A 24,926-nucleotide genomic window follows, 5' to 3' on the forward strand; every position below is an offset into this window, starting at 1 on the left:
AGAATATATACACACACACTAGCCGAAGTATCCGGCATTGCCGTAGTTTAAATTTTCCAGTTATTATGTTATTGATGAGTTGGATGTAACTGTCTACATATTAAAAATAATTACTAGCTTAGTAGCTCTTCCAACACACCCATGAGGTGGCTGCCCAGTGTCGTGTTTGGGGTGTCGCCAGTAACCCCGATCCCCGGCTTTTCTGTCTGTTCAGTTTTATAATCACTTTTCCATTGCAAGATGGGTTTAAAGTTTTCCTTCTGTTATTAATGTTGGTATTCCAAGTCTTTTAGGTACACAACATATTTTTGTCTTCTCACCTCCATTTCTGTTATTTCAGGTTATTGAATAATGGTTATTTCTGTCAGTAATTGCAGTTCATTAAAGTTTTCATCCAAATCAATCCAGTGAAAGGGCCAAAACAGGACCCCTGTGTCAAAGTTCTGGCCAGCGTACACCAACGAGAGGTCCAACTGTGACCCCAACCCCCTAGTATGTCTTCCGGGATACAATGTTACCACTCTGTGAAGTGTCCATCCAAATTTATCCAGTGGAAGGATCAGAACAGACTCCCTGGGTCAAAGTTCTTCCTGGTGTATTCAGCTGTGAGGTCCGACCAACCCCAACCCCCTAGTATGTCTTCTGGGATCCAATGTAAATCCATCCAGTGGAAGGCCCAGAACAGGCTCACTGGGTCCAAGTTCTGCCCAGAGAATTCTGCTGTGAGGTCCGACCAACCCCAACCCCCTAGTATGTCGTCATGGATCCAATGTTACCACTCTTTGAAGTTTTCTTCCAAATCCATCCAGTGGAAGACCAAGAACAGGCTCCTTGAGTCAAAGTTCTGCCCAGCGCGTTCCGACGTGAGGTCCAACCAACCCCAACCCCCTAGTATGTCTTCTGGGATTCACTGTTACCACTCTGTGAAGTTTTCTTCCAAACCCATCCAGTGCAAGGGCCAGAACAGGCTCCCTGGGTCAAAGTTCTTCCCGGCGCATTTCGCCAAGAGGGCCGACCGGGACCCTAACTGGGCAGGATCCAACTGGATCATTTTGCATTGGTTTCATCCCAATCGTGCAGGGTACCCGAATGCATAATCAGACAGACAAACAGACAAATCAGTTTTCTATATAAGATTTTTTTTTTAGTTTAAACCCTGCCAGTATTTTAGGTTGGATAATGGAGGGTTTGTGTACCAAGTTTGGTCAATATCCACCAAGCCATATAGTAGCCTATGAAGAACACACATACATACATATTTTCACTTTCAGTATATATTATTAATATTATTAATTATTTTTTTTTAAATACAAAGCTATGAATACTGGTGTCAGGAATAACAATAGAGTTATTTAGGCAGAAGGACAAGTCTCGGACATTGAACAATATGTAAGATGGCTGCCTCATGTGGTACCTTTTGTGGATGAAATATACAACCCATGGAAATTGTTACCCAAAATTTCTGCACCAACCCTTCATTACTCTGGTTATACGCTCTAGGTTTTCTTTTTACTTCTGTATTGCTTCTTTGTACTATGCGCTTTGTTTTTGATGCCTGTAAAGCGCCTTGAATTTTGTTGGAGAAAGAGCGCTATATACATCAAATTATTATTATTATTATTATTATTATTATTATTATTATTAATAAATAATTTACACAACATAAAAATGTAAAAAATTAAATAAAAATGATTATGGCTACAACAACCAAAGCCATAATAAATTCACCGGTCAACCAAGAGTCCAGTAGCCAATTGGAGCATTAAAATGCGCACTGGGTATACCAACTTGAAGCTGGTAAGAACCTTAGAACATTTACATCCTTAGAGCCAATTGTGGGTTAGAAAATGAATTGGTTCAGAGGAGCTTTTCACCAATCAGAGCATTAGTACGCGCAGTAACATAATCACAAATAAAATGTAAATGGAACTGCAACAGTCCAGTTTAGGGCTAGGCAAATTTGTTTCCAGTGAAAACACAATAAACCATGGGGCCGATTCAGACCTGATCACTAGGCTGCGTTTTCTCACAGCCTGCGATCAGATCTGAACTGCGCATGCACCTCGAGGCGCGACGGATCGCAGCAATGGGGATCGCCGGTCAGCGATGGGATGCGAAAAATCCGAACACACTAGCGATCGCAAGGAGATTGACAGGAAGAAGGCGTCTGTGGGTGGCAACTGACCGTTTTCAAGGAGTGTCTGGAAAAACGCAGGCGTGTCCAAGCTTTAGAAGGTAGGGTGTCTGACGTCAATTCTGCCCCCGGACAGGCTGAAGTGATTGCAGCGGCTGAGTAAGTTCTGAGCTACTCAGAGACTGCACAAAATCAGTTTGTACAGCTCTGATACACATGCGATCGCACACTTGCACAGCTAAAATAAACTCCCCCTGTAGGCGGCGACTATCCGATCGCAGGGCTGCAAAAATCGCTGCCCAGCGATCAGGTCTGAATTACCCCAATATTAGGTGTTAAGGACATATTCCCCAGGGCTGCTGGTAGTATGGGGCAGAAATGATTAGTTGTGAGGTTCCAAATTATATACAGCTGTGCACATATAGGGTTATTATGGTAGTAAAACCTTGTAGAATGCTCTTGTACACACTGTACCAATGTGATGTGCACCGGAAATTTTTCGGGTTTTGTGTTTTGGTTTTGGGTTCGGTTCCGCGGCCGTGTTTTGGATTCGGACGCGTTTTGGCAAAACCTCACCGAAAATTTTTTGTCGGATTCGGGTGTTTTTTTCAAAAAACCCTAAAAAACAGCTTAAATAATAGAATTTGGGGGTCATTTTGATCCCATAGTATTATTAACCTCAATAACCATAATTTCCACTCATTTCCAGTCTATTCTGAACACCTCACACTATTATTTTTAGTCCTAAAATTTGCACCGAGGTCGCTGGATGGCTAAGCTAAGCGACACAAGTGGCTGACACAAACACCTGGCCCATCTAGGAGTGGCACTGCAGTGTCAGGCAGGATGGCACTTCAAAAAAATAGTCCCCAAACAGCACATGATGCAAAGAAAAAAAGAGGCGCACCAAGGTCGCTGTGTGACTAAGCTAAGCGACACAAGTGGCCGACACAAACACCTGGCCCATCTAGGAGTGGCACTGCAGTGTCAGGCAGGATGGCCCTTCAAAAAAATTGTCCCCAAACAGCACATGATGCAAAGAAAAAAAGATGCGCACCAAGGTTGCTGTGTGACTAAGCTAAGCGACACAAGTGGCCGACACAAACACCTGGCCCATCTAGGAGTGGCACTGCAGTGTCAATCAAGACAGGATGGCACTTCCAAAAAATTGTCCCCAAACAGCACATGATGCAAAGAAAAAAAGAGGCGCATCAAGGTGGCTGTTTGACTAAGCTAAGCGACACAAGTGGCCGACACAAACACCTGGCCCATCTAGGAGTGGCACTGCAGTGTCAATCAAGACAGGATGGCACTTCCAAAAAATTGTCCCCAAACAGCACATGATGCAAAGAAAAAAAGAGGCGCACCAAGGTGGCTGTTTGACTAAGCTAAGCGACACAAGTGGCCGACACAAACACCTGGCCCATCTAGGAGTGGCACTGCAGTGTCAATCAAGACAGGATGGCACTTCCAAAAAATTGTCCCCAAACAGCACATGATGCAAAGAAAAAAAGAGGCGCACCAAGGTGGCTGTTTGACTAAGCTAAGCGACACAAGTGGCCGACACAAACACCTGGCCCATCTAGGAGTGGCACTGCAGTGTCAATCAAGACCGGATGGCACTTCCAAAAAATTGTCCCCAAACAGCACATGATGCAAAGAAAAAAAGAGGCGCACCAAGGTGGCTGTTTGACTAAGCTAAGCGACACAAGTGGCCGACACAAACACCTGGCCCATCTAGGAGTGGCACTGCAGTGTCAATCAAGACAGGATGGCACTTCCAAAAAATTGTCCCCAAACAGCACATGATGCAAAGAAAAAAAGAGGCGCACCAAGGTGGCTGTTTGACTAAGCTAAGCGACACAAGTGGCCGACACAAACACCTGGCCCATCTAGGAGTGGCACTGCAGTGTCAATCAAGACAGGATGGCACTTCCAAAAAATTGTCCCCAAACAGCACATGATGCAAAGAAAAATTAAAGAAAAAAGAGGTACAAGATGGAATTGTCCTTGGGCCCTCCCACCCACCCTTATGTTGTATAAACAGGACATGCACACTTTAACGAACCCATCATTTCAGCGACAGGGTCTGCCACACGACTGTGACTGAAATTACTGGTTGGTTTGGGCCCCCACCAAAAAAGAAGCAATCAATCTCTCCTTGCACAAACTGGCTCTACAGAGGCAAGATGTCCACCTCATCATCATCCTCCGATTCCTCACCCCTTTCACTGTGTACATCCCCCTCCTCACAGATTATTAATTCGTCCCCACTAGAATCCACCATCTCAGGTCCCCGTGTACTTTCTGGACGCAATTGCTGCTGGTGAATGTCTCCACGGAGGAATTGATTATAATTCATTTTGATGAACATCATCTTCTCCACATTTTCTGGAAGTAACCTCGTACGCCGATTGCTGACAAGGTGAGCGGCTGCACTAAACACTCTTTCGGAGTACACATTGGAGGGAGGGCAACTTAGGTAGAATAAAGCCAGTTTGTGCAAGGGCCTCCAAATTGCCTCTTTTTACTGCCAGTATACGTACGGACTGTCTGACGTGCCTACTTGGATGCGGTCACTCATATAATCCTCCACCATTCTTTCCATGGTGAGAGAATCATATGCAGTGACAGTAGACGACATGTCAGGAATCATTGGCAGGTCCTTCAGTCCGGACCAGATGTCAGCAGTGGCACTCGCTCCAGACTGCCCTGCATCACCGCCAGCGGGTGGGCTAGGAATTCTTAGCCTTTTCCTCGCACCCCCAGTTGCGGGAGAATGTGAAGGAGGAGCTGTTGACGGGTCCCGTTCCGCTTGACTTGACAATTTTCTCACCAGCAGGTCTTTGAACCTCTGCAGACTTGTGTCTGCCGGAAAGAGAGATACAACGTAGGTTTTAAATCTAGGATCGAGCACGGTGGCCAAAATGTAGTGCTTTGATTTCAACAGATTGACCACCCGTGAATCCTGGTTAAGCGAATTAAGGGCTCCATCCACAAGTCCCACATGCCTAGCGGAATCGCTCTGTTTTAGCTCCTCCTTCAATGTCTCCAGCTTCTTCTGCAAAAGCCTGATGAGGGGAATGACCTGACTCAGGCTGGCAGTGTCTGAACTGACTTCACGTGTGGCAAGTTCAAAGGGTTGCAGAACCTTGCACAACGTTGAAATCATTCTCCACTGTGCTTGAGTCAGGTGCATTCCCCCTCCTTTGCCTATATCGTGGGCAGATGTATAGGCTTGAATGGCCTTTTGCTGCTCCTCCATCCTCTGAAGCATATAGAGGGTTGAATTCCACCTCGTTACCACCTCTTGCTTCAGATGATGGCAGGGCAGGTTCAGGAATGTTTGGTGGTGCTCCAGTCTTCTGTACGCGGTGCCTGAATGCCGAAAGTGGCCCGCAATTCTTCGGGCCACCGACAGCATCTCTTGCACGCCCCTGTCGTTTTTTAAATAATTCTGCACCTCCAAATTCAATGTATGTGCAAAACATGGGACGTGCTGGAATTTGCCCAGATGTAATGCACGCACAATATTGCTGGCGTTGTCCGATGTCACAAATCCCCAGGAGAGTCCAATTGGGGTAAGCCATTCTGCGATGATCTTCCTCAGTTGCCGTAAGAGGTTGTCAGCTGTGTGCCTATTCTGGAAAGCGGTGACACAAAGCGTAGCCTGCCTAGGAACGAGTTGGCGTTTGCGAGATGCTGCTACTGGTGCCGCCGCTGCTGTTCTTGCTGCGGGAGGCAATACATCTACCCAGTGGGCTGTCACAGTCATATAGTCCTGAGTCTGCCCTGCTCCACTTGTCCACATGTCCGTGGTTAAGTGGACATTGGGTACAACTGCATTTTTTAGGACACTGGTGAGTCTTTTTCTGAGGTCTGTGTACATTTTCGGTATCGCCTGCCTAGAGAAATGGAACCTAGATGGTATTTGGTACCGGGGACACAGTACCTCAATCAAGTCTATAGTTGCCTCTGAATTAACGATGGATACCGGAACCACGTTTCTCACCGCCCAGGCTGCCAAGGCCTGAGTTATCTGCTTTGCAGCAGGATGACTGCTGTGATATTTCATCTTCCTCGCAAAGGACTGTTGGACAGTCAATTGCTTACTGGAAGTAGTACAAGTGGTCTTACGACTTCCCCTCTTGGATGACGATCGACTCCCAGCAGCAACAACAGCGGCGCCAGCAGCAGTAGGCGTTACACTCAAGGATGCATCGAAGGAATCCCAGGCAGGAGAGGACTCGTCAGACTTGACAGTGACATGGCCTGCAGGACTATTGGCTTTCCTGGGTAAGGAGGAAATTGACACTGAGGGAGTTGGTGGTGTGGTTTGCAGGAGCTTGGTTACAAGAGGAAGGGATTTAGTGGTCAGTGGACTGCTTCCGTTGTCACCCAAAGTTTTTGAACTTGTCACTGACTTATGATGAATGCGCTGCAGGTGACGTATAAGGGAGGATGTTCTGAGGTGGTTAACGTCCTTACCCCTACTTATTACAGCTTGACAAAGGCAACACACGGCTTGACACCTGTTGTCCGCATTTGTGTTGAAATAATTCCACACCGAAGAGCTGATTTTTTTTGTATTTTGACCAGGCATGTCAATGGCCATATTCCTCCCACGGACAACAGGTGTCTCCCCGGGTGCCTGACTTAAACAAACCACCTCACCATCAGAATCCTCCTTGTCAATTTCCTCCCCAGCGCCAGCAACACCCATATCCTCATCCTGGTGTACTTCAACAGTGACATCTTCAATTTGACTATCAGGAACTGGACTGCGGGTGCTCCTTCCAGCACTTGCAGGGGGCGTGCAAATGGTGGAAGGCGCAAGCTCTTCCCGTCCAGTGTTGGGAAGGTCAGGCATCGCAACCGACACAATTGGACTCTCCTTGGGGATTTGTGATTTTGAAGAACGCACAGTTCTTTGCTGTGCTTTTGCCAGCTTAAGCCTTTTCTTTTTTCTAGCGAGAGGATGAGTGCTTCCATCCTCATGTGAAGCTGAACCACTAGCCATGAACATAGGACAGGGCCTCAGCCGTTCCTTGCCACTCCGTGTCGTAAATGGCATATTGGCAAGTTTACGCTTCTCCTCAGACGCTTTTACTGAACTTTTGTGTTTTGGATTTTACTTGCTCTCTACTATGACATTGGGCATCGGCCTTGGCAGACGTTGTTGATGGCATTTCATCGTCTCGGCCATGACTAGTGGCAGCAGCTTCAGCACGAGGTGGAAGTGGATTTTGATCTTTCCCTTTAACCTCCACATTTTTGTTCTCCATTTTTTAATGTGTGGAATTATATGCCAGTATCAATAGCAATGGCCTACTACTATATTTACTGCGCAAAACTAAAATGCACCACAGGTATAGAATGTAGATGGATAGTATACTTAATGGATGACGAGTGACGACACAGAGGTAGGTACAGCAGTGGCCTACCGTACTGCTATAAGTATATATATAGTATACTGGTGGACACTGTGTCAGCAAACTGCAAAACTGTCTAAAATGCACCACAGGTATAGAATGTAGATGGATAGTATACTTAATGGATGACGAGTGACGACACAGAGGTAGGTACAGCAGTGGCCTACCGTACTGCTATAAGTATATATATAGCATACTGGTGGACACTGTCAGCAAACTGCAAAACTGTCTAAAATGCACCACAGGTATAGAATGTAGATGGATAGTATACTTAATGGATGACGAGTGACGACACAGAGGTAGGTACAGCAGTGGCCTACCGTACTGCTATAGTATATATAGTATACTGGTGGACACTGTGTCAGCAAACTGCAAAACTGTCTAAAATGCACCACAGGTATAGAAGGTAGATGGATAGTATACTTAATGGATGACGAGTGACGACACAGAGGTAGGTACAGCAGTGGCCTACCGTACTGCTATAAGTATATATATAGTATACTGGTGGACACTGTCAGCAAACTGCAAAACTGTCTAAAATGCACCACAGGTATAGAATGTAGATGGATAGTATACTTAATGGATGACGAGTGACGACACAGAGGTAGGTACAACAGTAGCCTACCGTACTGCTATAAGTATATATATAGTATACTGGTGGACACTGTCAGCAAACTGCAAAACTGTCTAAAATGCACCACAGGTATAGAATGTAGATGGATAGTATACTTAATGAATGACGAGTGACGACACAGAGGTAGGTACAGCAGTGGCCTACCGTACTGCTATAAGTATATATATATAGTATACTGGTGGACACTGTGTCAGCAAACTGCAAAACTGTCTAAAATGCACCACAGGTATAGAATGTAGATGGATAGTATACTTAATGGATGACGAGTGACGACACAGAGGTAGGTACAGCAGTGGCCTACCGTACTGCTATAAGTATATATATAGTATACTGGTGGACACTGTCAGCAAACTGCAAAACTGTCTAAAATGCACCACAGGTATAGAATGTAGATGGATAGTATACTTAATGGATGACGAGTGACGACACAGAGGTAGGTACAGCAGTGGCCTACCGTACTGCTATAGTATATATAGTATACTGGTGGACACTGTGTCAGCAAACTGCAAAACTGTCTAAAATGCACCACAGGTATAGAATGTAGATGGATAGTATACTTAATGGATGACGAGTGACGACACAGAGGTAGGTACAGCAGTGGCCTACCGTACTGCTATAAGTATATATATATAGTATACTGGTGGACACTGTCAGCAAACTGCAAAACTGTCTAAAATGCACCACAGATATAGAATGTAGATGGATAGTATACTTAATGGATGACGAGTGACGACACAGAGGTAGGTACAGCAGTGGCCTACCGTACTGCTATAAGTATATATATAGTATACTGGTGGACACTGTGTCAGCAAACTGCAAAACTGTCTAAAATGCACCACAGGTATAGAATGTAGATGGATAGTATACTTAATGGATGACGAGTGACGACACAGAGGTAGGTACAGCAGTGGCCTACCGTACTGCTATAAGTATATATATAGTATACTGGTGGACACTGTCAGCAAACTGCAAAACTGTCTAAAATGCACCACAGGTATAGAATGTAGATGGATAGTATACTTAATGGATGACGAGTGACGACACAGAGGTAGGTACAGCAGTGGCCTACCGTACTGCTATAGTATATATAGTATACTGGTGGACACTGTGTCAGCAAACTGCAAAACTGTCTAAAATGCACCACAGGTATAGAATGTAGATGGATAGTATACTTAATGGATGACGAGTGACGACACAGAGGTAGGTACAGCAGTGGCCTACCGTACTGCTATAAGTATATATATAGTATACTGGTGGACACTGTCAGCAAACTGCAAAACTGTCTAAAATGCACCACAGGTATAGAATGTAGATGGATAGTATACTTAATGGATGACGAGTGACGACACAGAGGTAGGTACAACAGTAGCCTACCGTACTGCTATAAGTATATATATAGTATACTGGTGGACACTGTCAGCAAACTGCAAAACTGTCTAAAATGCACCACAGGTATAGAATGTAGATGGATAGTATACTTAATGAATGACGAGTGACGACACAGAGGTAGGTACAGCAGTGGCCTACCGTACTGCTATAAGTATATATATATAGTATACTGGTGGACACTGTGTCAGCAAACTGCAAAACTGTCTAAAATGCACCACAGGTATAGAATGTAGATGGATAGTATACTTAATGGATGACGAGTGACGACACAGAGGTAGGTACAGCAGTGGCCTACCGTACTGCTATAAGTATATATATAGTATACTGGTGGACACTGTCAGCAAACTGCAAAACTGTCTAAAATGCACCACAGGTATAGAATGTAGATGGATAGTATACTTAATGGATGACGAGTGACGACACAGAGGTAGGTACAGCAGTGGCCTACCGTACTGCTATAGTATATATAGTATACTGGTGGACACTGTGTCTGCAAACTGCAAAACTGTCTAAAATGCACCACAGGTATAGAATGTAGATGGATAGTATACTTAATGGATGACGAGTGACGACACAGAGGTAGGTACAGCAGTGGCCTACCGTACTGCTATAAGTATATATATAGTATACTGGTGGACACTGTCAGCAAACTGCAAAACTGTCTAAAATGCACCACAGGTATAGAATGTAGATGGATAGTATACTTAATGGATGACGAGTGACGACACAGAGGTAGGTACAGCAGTGGCCTACCGTACTGCTATAGTATATATAGTATACTGGTGGACACTGTGTCAGCAAATGGCAAAACTGTCTAAAATGCACCACAGGTATAGAATGTAGATGGATAGTATACTTAATGGATGACGAGTGACGACACAGAGGTAGGTACAGCAGTGGCCTACCGTACTGCTATAAGTATATATATAGTATACTGGTGGACACTGTCAGCAAACTGCAAAACTGTCTAAAATGTACCCCAGGTATAGAATGTAGATGGATAGTATACTTAATGGATGACGAGTGACGACACAGAGGTAGGTACAGCAGTGGCCTACCGTACTGCTATAGTATATATAGTATACTGGTGGACACTGTGTCAGCAAACTGCAAAACTGTCTAAAATGCACCACAGGTATAGAATGTAGATGGATAGTATACTTAATGGATGACGAGTCGACGACACAGAGGTAGGTACAGCAGTGCACTCTGCACTGTACTCCTCCTATATAATATTAATTATACTGGTGGTCCCCAGTCCCCACACAATAAAGCAGCACACTGAGCACAGATATGGAGTGTTTTTCAGGCAGACAACGTATACTGGTGGTCACTGTCAGCAAAACTCTGCACTGTACTCCTGCTATAGCTGCTCCCCAGTCCCCACAATTAAGCAGTGTGAGCACTCAGCACAGATATATTATGCAGCACACTGAGCACAGATATGGTATGGAGCGTTTTTTTCAGGCAGAGAACGGATAAAAACTGGTGGTCACTTATCAGCAAAACTCTGCACTGTACTCCTAACAGCTGCTCCCCAATCCTCCCCACAATTAAGCAATAAACCAATCAACTTCTACAATAAACGGAGAGGACGCCAGCCACGTCCTCTCCCTATCATCTCCAATGCACGAGTGAGAAAATGGCGGCGACGCGCGGCTGCTTATATAGAATCCGAATCTCGCGAGAATCCGACAGCGGGATGATGACGTTCGGGCGCGCTCGGGTTAGCCGAGCAAGGCGGGAAGGTTCGAACCTGCCTCGGACCCGTGTAAACAAGGTGAAGTTCGGGGGGGTTCAGTTTCCGAGAAACCGAACCCAATCATCACTAACCAATACAGCTGCAAGATAATATTTGTAAGTGTTATGGATGCTTGGACCCAGAGAGATTGATAATCTACTTAGACTACAATCTTCTACACAGGGGTTTGTCCAGAACCTGAAAAAGTGTATGTAACATTTTCACACATTTATCTTTCACTGCTGAATACTTCTTAAGACCAGTACTCACGGCCCGATGCGGGAGAGATGTGTGCTGAGCGTGCGGGGGGAGATGGGGGGGGCCGCTCACTTCACCCAGCAGGTGAAGTGAGCGACCCACTAGATTGGCCAATCTAGCAGCAGCGATAGCGATGCGCGGGGCTGCGCATCGCTATTGCTGTGGGGGGTACACACGGAGCGATCTTGCTGAAAATCTAAGCAATCTAGTCAGATTGCTTAGATTATCGCTCTGTGTGTACCCCCCTTTAAGGGCCCTACACACTAGAAGAGATGACCAATATGAAAGATGACAATGTGGAAGATGAGCAATTTCCCTTGAACTTCCCAGAACCCTGACAAACGAAACTGAGTGTACATACTAAGCAATTTTTCAAACAATATGAAAGACGAAAGATATCTTTGGAATTGGCACCTTTTTGTATACCCCTTTCACACCAGCACCCCTGAACACGGGTTTTTGGCACAAGAACGCGCAAAACCCGTGTTCATGTGCGATGTAAAAGGGGTCCAGGGTTAAAGTACCGGGTCGAGTGATCGGGTATTTCAACCCTGTTCTTGAGCAGGGTTGAACACGTGTTCAACCCAGCTCACTGTGTGGTGTGAACGGGAGCCGGGTTCACTCTCTATGTACGGGTAACACTTGGAGATCATGTGATCGCTAAGCGCCGTCACCGCTGACGTCAGCAACCCGGCAATATGCCGGGCTGCTAACTGCAGTGTGAAAGGTGCCTGAGGCGGGTTGCACCCTGGGAGCTCCCGTGTCAGGCTCCCAGGGTGCGACCCACTTCAGGCAGTGTGAAAGGGGTATTACATATTTTAAATATTGGGGAGGCATTTCTGGGTGTGTGGGCAGGGCTGTAGAAGGGGGAACAAATTAAGTTTTTTTTCACCCACTGCCCCACCAATTATATTTCCACTGTGCCACCAGCTTAATAAAAAATTAATTATAACAGGTTCATAAATATATATATATATATATATATATATATATATATCAATCAAACTGTCGACAGGTACCAGATCACAATACTGTTAGCAACTGAAATTTCACCATGTGAAATGTCGACAGTTTGAGGATGCCGGCGGTTGGTCGTTGCAGGGAGTCTTAGACTGCAGGGGAGGGAGGAAGGGGGATGTAAGGTTAGGCACCAGGGTGAGGGATAGGGGGAGAAACACTTGCCGAAATGCTACAGCATCACAGGTCCGCGCCGGAAGTGAATGTGACAACACCACTGACGCCAGAAAGAGGCAAATCTCCAGACAGATAACCAAAAACGTCCAATTAAAGGACCGGGTCATAAACAATTATATAAATCAGCAGAGGAGTTGTGACATGTGGGACAACTACAGCTATCCAAAATACCCATCAGAAACCCTCTGTGAGGCGAGATATATGAAAGATTAAAATATTGAGAAACATTTCAGTATATCTGGCAGCAGGAAAAATGTTCTCAGAATACAATAGCATTTTGAGGAGAGCTTCCATCGACAAGGAGGGAAAGTGTTCCATCCACTGAGCAATACCTGTTCGAAGAGCTGAGTAATCTAAAACGGTTGGTCCGTAAAAATCCATGATGGAGAGAAATAGCTGGGGGAGGCCTCAATAGGAGATTGTGGAGGTGAAAATTTAAAGCGGCACTTACAGAGTAAAGCCTGGCATGTATTACACTGGCTGAGAGTGTCGTTTAAATTTTCACCTCCAAGCCGCCACTGCATTAATAAAGCCCTATCTTTTGTTTCTTGATTGTCGCTAAAGTAAAGATGAATGGATGGTGTTTTAAAATGGCAAGAAAGTGACTATTACAAAACAGAACCCATTACAAAACCGGAATGTAAAGGAAAATAAAAAGCAATTATTCAGTTATTAGGAAGTGTTATTTCCGCTTCAGAAGTGAAATAAGAAAGAACAAAATATAGATTTCATAATGACATGGTGCAACAATAGCCTATATTTAGCCATATAAAGCATAACTAAGGAACGTGAGCTTAATACAGTAACTAAAGCAGAATACATAATGCCAGCAAGTAGAGAAGCTGTAAAACTAAGAAATAAAAGGGAAGTTAAAGGTAAAAAACATGCCACTATATAAAACAATAAATTCACTGTATGTAAACCATTTGAGAGTTGGCGAGTCCTCAGCATACGTCACTGTGAGGTACATTACTTTCCATTCCCCACTTCCTGACCTATATCCTAATGTGCCTTCCAATAGGCTTCTGATGAGGTAAACTGCTAGATAAGCAGAACACTCCTCTTCACTCATCTCCTCTTCATATGAACCAATAATTAATCATGATAATTCCAATGTGCTGGTCGCCTACACACAGAAGAAGCTGAAATTCCGTGTGCTCAATCAGGATACCTAAACCCATCCTTTCACTTCACTAAGAACTAATGACATCACTGGGAGGCTTTATGCAGGCAGCCATCTTGGATTCGTCAATGTTGATGGGAATGCTGCCTGTAAAGTCGCCAATGACCAGTAAAGCCACAGAAGCATGCCGCTGGCATCTAGTGATCTGTTAAGTCAGCATTTCCAGAGACACTGGTTCAGCCCATGAAATGTCTGATTCCACTATGTGTAGCTGACAATGTAAATAATGTGTCTTTTTCATAATTATCAGCATGGGATATATGTGTGAAGGAAGAATCGTTGTCACAAACGGGGAGGATCAGCTCTTTTTCCTGGGTTTGGCAATTAGCCAGTGAGCAGCTGCAAGTGTTGCCAAAAAAATAAGAATTTACTTACCGATAATTCTATTTCTCGTAGTCCGTAGTGGATGCTGGGGACTCCGAAAGGACCATGGGGAATAGCGGCTCCGCAGGAGACTGGGCACAAAAGTAAAAAGCTTTAGGACTACCTGGTGTGCACTGGCTCCTCCCCCTATGACCCTCCTCCAAGCCTCAGTTAGGATACTGTGCCCGGACGAGCGTACACAATAAGGAAGGATTTTGAATCCCGGGTAAGACTCATACCAGCCACACCAATCACACCGTACAACTTGTGATCTGAACCCAGTTAACAGCATGATAACAGAAGGAGCCTCTGAAAAGATGGCTCACAACAACAATAACCCGATTTTTGTAACAATAACTATGTACAAGTAATGCAGACAATCCGCACTTGGGATGGGCGCCCAGCATCCACTACGGACTATGAGAAATAGAATTATCGGTAAGTAAATTCTTATTTTCTCTAACGTCCTAGTGGATGCTGGGGACTCCGAAAGGACCATGGGGATTATACCAAAGCTCCCAAACGGGCGGGAGAGTGCGGATGACTCTGCAGCACCGAATGAGAGAACTCCAGGTCCTCCTCAGCCAGGGTATCAAATTTGTAGAATTTGCCCCTGACCAAGTAGCTGCTCGGCAAAGTTGTAAAGCCGAGACCCCTCGGGCAGCCGCCCAAGATGAGCCCACTTTCCGTGTGGAATGGGCTTTTACAGATTTTGGCTGTGGCAGGCCTGCCACAGAATGTGCAAGCTGAATTGTACTACAAATCCAACGAGCAATCGTCTGCTTAGAAGCAGGAGCACCCAGCTTGTTGGGTGCATACAGGATAAACAGCGAGTCAGATTTTCTGACTCCAGCCGTCCTGGAAACATATATTTTCAGGGCCCTGACTACGTCCAGCAACTTGGAATCCTCCAAGTCCCTAGTAGCCGCAGGCACCACAATAGGCTGGTTTAAGTGAAATGCTGAAACCACCTTAGGGAGAAATTGAGGACGAGTCCTCAATTCTGCCCTGTCCGTATGAAAAATTAGGTAAGGGCTTTTATAGGATAAAGCCGCCAATTCTGAAACACGTCTGGCTGAAGCCAGGGCTAACAGCATTACCACTTTCCATGTGAGATATTTTAAGTCCACAGTGGTGAGTGGTTCAAACCAATGTGATTTTAGGAATCCCAAAACTACATTGAGATCCCAAGGTGCCACTGGAGGCACAAAAGGAGGCTGTATATGCAGTACTCCCTTGACAAACGTCTGAACTTCAGGAACAGAAGCTAGTTCTTTTTGGAAGAATATTGACAGGGCCGAAATTTGAACCTTAATGGACCCTAATTTTAGGCCCATAGACAGTCCTGTTTGCAGGAAATGCAGGAAACGACACAGTTGAAATTCCTCTGTAGGGGCCTTCCTGGCCTCGCACCACGCAACATATTTACGCCAAATACGGTGATAATGTTGTACGGTCACATCCTTTCTGGCTTTGATCAGGGTAGGGATGACTTCATCCGGAATGCCTTTTTCCTTCAGGATCCGGCGTTCAACCGCCATGCCGTCAAACGCAGCCGCGGTAAGTCTTGGAACAGACATGGTCCCTGCTGGAGCAGGTCCTTTCTTAGAGGTAGAGGCCACGGGTCCTCCGTGAGCATCTCTTGAATTTCCGGGTACCAAGTCCTTCTTGGTACCAAGTCCTTCTTGGCCAATCCGGAGCCACGAGTATAGTCTTTACTCCTCTCCTTCTTATGATTCTCAGTACTTTTGGTATGAGAGGAAGAGGAGGGAACACATACACTGACTGGTACACCCACGGTGTTACCAGAGCGTCCACAGCTATTGCCTGAGGGTCCCTTGACCTGGCGCAATATCTGTCCAGTTTTTTGTTGAGGCGGGACGCCATCATGTCCACCTTTGGTTTTTCCCAACGGTTCACAATCATGTGGAAGACTTCTGGGTGAAGTCCCCACTCCCCCGGGTGAAGATCGTGTCTGCTGAGGAAGTCTGCTTCCCAGTTGTCCACTCCCGGAATGAACACTGCTGACAGTGCTATCACATGATTTTCCGCCCAGCGAAGAATCCTTGCCACTTCCGTCATTGCCCTCCTGCTTCTTGTGCCGCCCTGTCTGTTTACGTGGGCGACTGCCGTGATGTTGTCCGACTGGATCAACACCGGCTGACCCTGAAGCAGAGGTCTTGCCTGACTTAGGGCATTGTAAATGGCCCTTAGTTCCAGGATATTTATGTGAAGTGACGTTTCCGTGCTTGACCACAAGCCCTGGAAATTTCTTCCCTGTGTGACTGCTCCCCAGCCTCTCAGGCTGGCATCCGTGGTCACCAGGACCCAATCCTGAATGCCGAATCTGCGGCCCTCTAGGAGATGAGCACTCTGTAACCACCACAGGAGAGACACCCTTGTCCTTGGAGACAGGGTTATCCGCTGATGCATTTTGAAGATGCGATCCGGACCATTTGTCCAGCAGATCCCACTGAAAAGTTCTTTCGTGGAATCTGCCGAATGGAATCGCTTCGTAAGAAGCCACCATCTTTCCCAGGACCCTTGTGCATTGATGTACTGACACTTGGCCTGGTCTTAGGAGGTTCCTGACTAGGTCGGATAACTCCCTGGCTTTCTCTTCCGGGAGAAACACCTTTTTCTGTACTGTGTCCAGAATCATTCCTAGGAACAGCAGACGTGTCGTCGGAATCAGCTGCGATTTTGGAATATTTAGAATCCATCCGTGCTGTCGTAGTACTACTTGAGATAGTGCTACTCCGACCTCTAACTGTTCTCTGGACCTTGCCCTTATCAGGAGATCGTCCAAGTAAGGGATAATTAAGACGCCTTTTCTTCGAAGAAGAATCATCATTTCGGCCATTACCTTGGTAAAGACCCGGGGTGCCGTGGACAATCCAAACGGCAGCGTCTGAAACTGATAGTGACAGTTCTGTACCACAAACCTGAGGTACCCTTGGTGAGAAGGGCAAATTGGGACATGGAGGTAAGCATCCTTGATGTCCAGAGACACCATATAGTCCCCTTCTTCCAGGTTCGCTATCACTGCTCTGAGTGACTCCATCTTGAACTTGAACCTTTTTATGTAAGTGTTCAAGGATTTCAGATTTAAAATGGGTCTCACCGAGCCATCTGGCTTCGGTACCACAAACAGCGTAGAATAATACCCCTTTCCCTGTTGTAGGAGGGGTACCTTGATTATCACTTGCTGGGAATACAGCTTGTGAATGGCTTCCAATACGCCTCCCTGTCGGGGGGAGACGTTGGTAAAGCAGACTTCAGGAACCGGCGAGGGGGAGACGTCTCGAATTCCAATTTGTACCCCTGAGATACTACCTGCAGGATCCAGGGGTCCACTTGCGAGTGAGCCCACTGCGCGCTAAAATTCTTGAGACGGGCCCCCACCGTGCCTGAATCCGCTTGTAAGGCCCCAGCGTCATGCTGAGGACTTGGCAGAAGCGGGGGAGGGCTTCTGTTCGTGGGAAGAGGCTGTCTGATGCAGTCTTTTTCCCCTTCCTCTGCCCCGGGGCAGATATGAGTGGCCTTTTGCCCGCTTGCCCTTATGGGGACGAAAGGACTGAGCCTGAAAAGACGGTATCTTTTTCTGCTGTGAGGTGACTTGGGGTAAAAAGGTGGATTTCCCAGCCATTGCCGTGGCCACCAGGTCCGATAGACCGACCCCAAATAACTCCTCCCCTTTATACGGCAATACTTCCATATGCCGTTTGGAATCCGCATCACCTGACCACTGTCGCGTCCATAACCCTCTTCTGGCAGAAATGGACATCGCACTTACTCTTGATGCCAGAGTGCAAATATCCCTCTGTGCATCACGCATATATAGAAATGCATCCTTTAAATGCTCTATAGTCAATAATATATTGTCCCTGTCCAGGGTATCAATATTTTCAGTCAGGGAATCCGACCAAGCCACCCCAGCACTGCACATCCAGGCTGAGGCGATTGCTGGTCGCAGTATAATACCAGTATGTGTGTATATACTTTTTAGGATATTTTCCAGCTTCCTATCAGCTGGTTCCTTGAGGGCGGCCGTATCAGGAGACGGTAACGCCACTTGTTTTGATAAGCGTGTGAGCGCCTTATCCACTCTAGGGGGTGTTTCCCAACGCGCCCTAACCTCTGGCGGGAAAGGGTATAATGCCAATAATTTTTTAGAAATTAGCAGTTTTTTTATCGGGGGAAACCCACGCTTCATCACACACCTCATTTAATTCATCTGATTCAGGAAAAACTACGGGTAGTTTTTTCACACCCCACATAATACCCTTTTTTGTGGTACTTGTAGTATCAGAAATGTTCAAAACCTCCTTCATTGCCGTGATCATGTAACGTGTGGCCCTACTGGAAAATACGTTTGTTTCCTCACCGTCGACACTGGAGTCAGTGTCCGTGTCAGTGTCTGTATCGACCTGAGGTAACGGGCGTTTTATAGCCCCTGACGGTGTTTGAGACGCCTGTACAGGTATTAACTGATTTGCCGGCTGTCTCATGTCGTCAACAGTCTTTTGTAAAGTGCCGACACTATCACGTAATTCTTTCCATAAGACCATCCAGTCAGGTGTCGACTCCCTAGGGGGTGACATCACTAACACAGGCAATTGCTCCGCCTCCACACCATTTTCCTCCTCATACATGTCGACACAGCGTACCGACACACAGCACACACACAGGGAATGCTCTGATAGAGGACAGGACCCCACTAGCCCTTTGGGGAGACAGAGGGAGAGTTTGCCAGCACACACCAGAGCGCTATATATATACAGGGATAACCTTATATAAGTGTTTTTCCCTAATATAGCTGCTGTATATATTTATATGCCAATTTAGTGCCCCCCCTCTCTTGTTTTACCCTGTTTCTGTAGTGCAGGACTGCAGGGGAGAGTCAGGGAGCCTTCCTCCAACGGAGCTGTGAGGAAAAAATGGCGCCAGTGTGCTGAGGAGATAGGCTCCGCCCCCTTCTCGGCGGCCTTTCTCCCGCTTTTTTAGGAAAAATTGGCAGGGGTTAAATGCATCCATATAGCCCAGGAGCTATATGTGATGTATTTTTTGCCAAAAAAAGGTGTTTTATTGCGTCTCAGGGCGCCCCCCCCAGCGCCCTGCACCCTCAGTGACCGGAGTGTGAAGTGTGCTGAGAGCAATGGCGCACAGCTGCGGTGCTGTGCGCTACCTTATTGAAGACAGGACGTCTTCTGCCGCCGATTTTCCGGACCTCTTCACTCTTCTGGCTCTGTAAGGGGGCCGGCGGCGCGGCTCCGGGACCCATCCATGGCTGGGCCTGTGATCGTCCCTCTGGAGCTAATGTCCAGTAGCCTAAGAAGCCCAATCCACTCTGCACGCAGGTGAGTTCGCTTCTTCTCCCCTTAGTCCCTCGGTGCAGTGAGCCTGTTGCCAGCAGGTCTCACTGAAAATAAAAAACCTGCTTTAAACTTTTACACTAAGCAGCTCAGGAGAGCCCCTTAGCCTGCACCCGTCTCGTTCGGGCACAAAAATCTAACTGAGGCTTAAAGGAGGGTCATAGGGGGAGGAGCCAGTGCACACCAGGTAGTCCTAAAGCTTTTTACTTTTGTGCCCAGTCTCCTGCGGAGCCGCTATTCCCCATGGTCCTTTCGGAGTCCCCAGCATCCACTAGGACGTTAGAGAAATTGTCAATATTCTAGAAGGGGCAGAAAATAAGAAAGGACCGGGCACTGAAGGAGGGAGGAGAGGACCACCATGTGTATGAAAGTACCTACTAGTCCACATCCGCGTCAACAGACAGTAGCAGTAGAGGAGGAACATGTTAGTTAGCGTATCAGGAGTGAGGTACTTGTGATAATAAACTTAATATGTGTTCTCTTTAAGGAATGTAGAGATTTAGGAGATGGCAACACTCTCCTCTACCAGGGAAGGAGCTTTAGGTGGCTCCTTTCCTAGTGGGGAAAAAGAAAATCCATTAAAGGCAGGAAAGATAAAAAAGAGGTAGGTGATAAGGAAAGCTTGTATGACTCCCGGACCTTAGACCGGCCCCCAGATACAGAATGACAATCGGAGATGACTAGTTTCCTTTACTCAGAACGCGTTGTTTGAAACATGACAATACACAAGGAATAGTGGAGACAGTAGGATTTAAGTTTTATGTAAGTAGGAATTACATAAGGCTTATTAAAAAGGGTCGAGATGAATGTTACAATCATTTTCTCTAGTCCTTAAAGAGCACCTGTCAAGAGTGCACAGTGGAAAGAGACATTTTGTGAACCCAATCAATCACGTGGAACCAGTGACATCAGTGGAAACTTTCTTTTCCATGACACTGCATACCCAAAAAGCATTGGGTCCTGGTGAATATTGGTAGTATCCACAATATGGCTGACCCTAATATAAGCAGGTAACCCAAGATACTTACTGTTACTAAATAGCAAAATATGCTTTTTACAGTGGCGGATTTCCCACTAGGCATGTGCCTAGGGGTGCCATTTGTTGAGGCCGGCGCAGTAGGTTGGCTCCCCTTCCCGCCCGCCACGTCTGAGCAGTAGGCCCCCCTTTCTTTTTTACTAAGAGAGGAGTGTGTGTAGTGTTTGTGTGTGTATATGTGTGCAGTATGTATGCATATGTGCAGTGTTTGTATGTGTGCATGTGCAGAGTGTGTGTATTGTCGAAGTCGAAAAATATTGCAGTACACACATCATGTACAAACTACACACAGATGGCCTCCGTGCGCGTACTTGTTCTGCCGTGCGTGCGCATATTCGCAATTTGCGTATGGTCGCTCCCGCGGCCCTGCGTATTAGCGCGTGGTATGAGTAATTACAATTGTGTTTGTGATCGCATGGAAAAGCCATAAAAACACATTACATATTTAATCCAAATAGTGCACAATGTACACATAGTCCCCCTGCACCACACCAGCGAGTTACACTAGTTTAAATGGTATAAGAACAAAGGGATTCACCTTTACAGGACAGGAGGGAACAGAATTAGGTTATAAGGTGGTGTTTGGTATCCAGCTGTAGGATATTTTAAGAGCAATATTCCGGTGTTGGTTTGCAGAAGATCGCACGGTCCTGCGAATAGTTATGCGCAGGAGCAGAATATAAATATTAACTGTATTTACTGTACACTTGATATGCGGCGGTAAACCAGAGGAGACCATCTGCAAGTGCACCTGGACCAGACATCGCCCACCTATTCAAACCAACCTATGACCTCCCCTGTACTATAAATGACCATCCCTGTGTCCAATGGACAAAGAGATTACAGTTTCCATTGTGTTAGGTTTTGGACTATTATATAAAAAGCCAGCTGCATGCCTGGTCCCACACAGACTCTGAAGGTCATCTACCCTGATGACTGAGAACCAGACTGGGAAGCGCAGGCAAAACCAAAACGTATGTACCATTGACTGTGGCCATTTTTCTATTGTATTGTATTGTTGGTATTGTAACCCCCTTTCAGCAATTATATGTTGGTGTGTCGGAACCCAGCATCTTAAATACAATCTGGTGTCGTGTCTTTTTTCCCTGCTAAGGTTATAAGTGTATTTCAGTCACACGTGTAGCTGCAGAGTGCTCACGGCCTGTCTTTGGGTGTGTACGCACTGCGTGTACTTTGTACGGCCAGCGCAGCGTTTGTACGCAAAGTACGTACGCGGTACAGGGCTTTGTACGCTAACGGTGTAAAAAAGTACGTAGGCTAAGGTTTGATCACAAGCGGCCGCAGTGGCTCCATTTTAAAGTGTATGTAATGTGTTTTTAAAGTGTTGCTTTTAGTCCTGTATGTAAATCAACATTTACAGTATATATGTGTGTGTGTGTGTGTGTGTGTGTGTGTGTGCAGTGTCAGCAGTAGAGGTCAGTGTGCATGGGGAGGTGGGTGATGGAGCAGTGAGCTGTGATCGGAGCTATGTGAGCAGTAGGGGGGCAGGGAGCTGTGATGGGAGCTATGTGAGCAGCAGTGGGTGATTAGTGATGGGTGGGGGATCAGATATGTGGGCAGTGAGGTGTGATGGGGTCTGAACCGGGGTAGGGGGAAAGTGTGGGCTGTCCGAGGGGTGGGGAGGGTTAGTGAGCACTGAAGAGAACAGGGTGAGCCATGGGGGGGGGGGGGGGGGGGGGGGCAGAGAGATATGGGGTTAACTGAAGAGAGCTATGAAAGGGGTAATGAGAAGGCTATGGGGAGATATGGAGGGTGGTAAAAGTAGGAGATATATATAAAAAAAAAGGGGGGGGGAATAACGGTGTGCCTAGGGTCGGCCTGACCCCTGAATCTGCCTCTGGCTGTTTACACTATTGAGTTTACCCTTCCTTAAATATCTGGTTGCTCAGTGTCAGAAGTTGGTCCGTACCATGCCATATTCCAGCACCAAAAATATAAAATCCATTGATACATGCCATGTATGCTACAGCAAAACATTTTGGGACTCTTTTACACGTTCACACATTCTATGTGGTACAAAACAGACAATAAGAGCAAAGAATTCCAGTTGAAACAAAATGTTCTCTGCAGTTTTGCAAATGTAACACAGCGTCCTGCACTGAGAAAGATTATCATAAAATCACAAATAAATTACACTGATAAAAATGTCATTTAGTCATTAAAACTAAGGTGTGTTTTAGTGCTTTGTATTGCAGACGAATGGCATTATCATCTGTAATTGCAAAAATGTCAAATAACAGTGCAGGAAATATTAGAGATGAGAATACTTGTTAGAAGGAATAGCCAGTGGTAGATGTACAAACTCAGCCAAATGACTTTACCAATAAACTATCTGAGGATGTTGTAAAGCTTAGATGAGCGGTAGCCACAACATTGCATACTGACGCGTTTTGTTGTGGGATAACCTGCAACTTCATCAGATGATGTTGTGGGTTATTCCACAATGAAACGCGTCAGTTAAACTATTTTGGTAGCTTACTAATAATAACTAATTATAATGTATTTGTTGTACAATGGGAGGTCTGTATGCATTACAGTTTTTGTATCCGGTGCAACACAACGTCACAAAATGAAATGATAATGTGTAGGTCTGATATTGAACTGGATTTAATGGGAACTGACCAGGCGTACTTGGAAGCGTTCACATCATGTGCAAATTATAGAAGTTTCTTTTTCCAGAACAAAAACAAGCAGATTTAGGGTGTCATTAATATGAATTGTTAATGTGCAGTTGTTTGCACATTGGGGGTCATTCCGAGTTGTTCGCTCGGTAAAAATCTTCGCATCGCAGCGATTTTCCGCTTAATGCGCATGCGCAATGTCCGCACTGCGACTGCGCCAAGTAAATTTGCTATGCAGTTAGGAATTTTACTCACGGCTTTTTCATCGTTCTGGCGATCGTAATGTGATTGACAGGAAATGGGTGTTACTGGGCGGAAACAGGCCGTTTTATGGGCGTGTGGGAAAAAACGCTACCGTTTCCGGAAAAAACGCAGGAGTGGCCGGAGAAACGGAGGAGTGTCTGGCCGAACGCTGGGTGTGTTTGTGACGTCAAACCAGGAACGACAAGCAGTGAAATGATCGCAGATGCCGAGTAAGTCTGGAGCTACTCAGAAACTGCTACGAGGTGTGTAATCGCAATATTGCGAATACATCGTTCGCAATTTTAAGATGCTAAGATTCACTCCCAGTAGGCGGCGGCTTAGCATGAGCAAATCTGCTAAAATCCGCTTGCGAGCGAACAACTCGGAATGACCCCCATTGCACGTAAGACACAGACAGGAAAGGGCAAAGAAGGAGCATGATACGAATAATATGGAAACATGGGTCTGACAATTAAAACAACACATTCCCATAATTACCTTAGTAGTGGAAGGAATCAGTAATAAAGGTAGGGAAAACAGAACAAAATATACAGAGACTACAGTGATCTAATAGCTGGGGAACAGGAGTATAGATTAGGAAGATACAGTGCCTAGTATAGAAGTGGTTAGTTATAAAGTGGCAGCATAAATCAATATCAGCGTTATACCTGAATGTCATTAGTTACATCCTCAACTAATATCGATTGCAAATTGATTCCTCCTCTCGCCTTTTCACCAACAGGTAAACCTATTCAGATCACAATTGCAGCCAATTTAAACTTTTATTAATGAAGTATTACTAGGTAATTTGATTAACTAGTACTTTCATTGGATTTAAGTGACCCGTGTTTTATATCATAGCATTGATTACATTGCATAGTTAAAACTTTAGAAAGCTGCTATAAGTGGAATAATATCTGTACTATGGTAAGAACTTATAGTGATTGAGTGTTGTTTGCTGACCTTACATTTGTTTAGATTTGATCAAAGGTGTAGCTACCATAGGTATAGGGAGTGCAGCTGCTATGGGGTCCAGAGCAGAGAGGGACCACCTTCCCTGTCACAATTACATGTGTTATATACAGGGGTGTAGCTACCATAGGTATAGGGAGTGCAGCTGCTATGGGGTCCAGAGCAGAGAGGGGCCACCTTCCCTGTCACAGGTACATGTGTTATATACAGAGCGTAGCACCCATAGGTACAGGGAGTTTAGCTGCTATGGGGCCCAGAGCAGAGAGGGGCCACCTTCCCTGTCACAGTTACAATGTATGTGTTATATACAGGGTGTAGCTACCATAGGTG

General features: G+C 45.8%; 1 long non-coding RNA gene across 21 annotated transcripts in view; it reads right to left on the reverse strand.

Annotated features, from left to right (window-relative positions):
- Window positions 1-24,926, reverse strand: part of LOC134958509 (uncharacterized) — a 728,433-nt gene that overhangs the window by 56,447 nt on the left and 647,060 nt on the right. Inside the window, exon 7 of one of the 21 annotated variants that reach the window (XR_010187024.1) lies at window positions 24,293-24,372. The exons of the other annotated variants lie outside the window; for them this stretch is intronic. This is a non-coding gene — a long non-coding RNA (uncharacterized LOC134958509). The remainder of the gene's footprint in view (window positions 1-24,292; window positions 24,373-24,926) is intronic. 21 annotated transcript variants of the gene reach the window in all.

The sequence above is a fragment of the Pseudophryne corroboree genome, chromosome 9 (assembly GCF_028390025.1).
Source record: "Pseudophryne corroboree isolate aPseCor3 chromosome 9, aPseCor3.hap2, whole genome shotgun sequence".
Taxonomy (NCBI): domain Eukaryota; kingdom Metazoa; phylum Chordata; class Amphibia; order Anura; family Myobatrachidae; genus Pseudophryne; species Pseudophryne corroboree.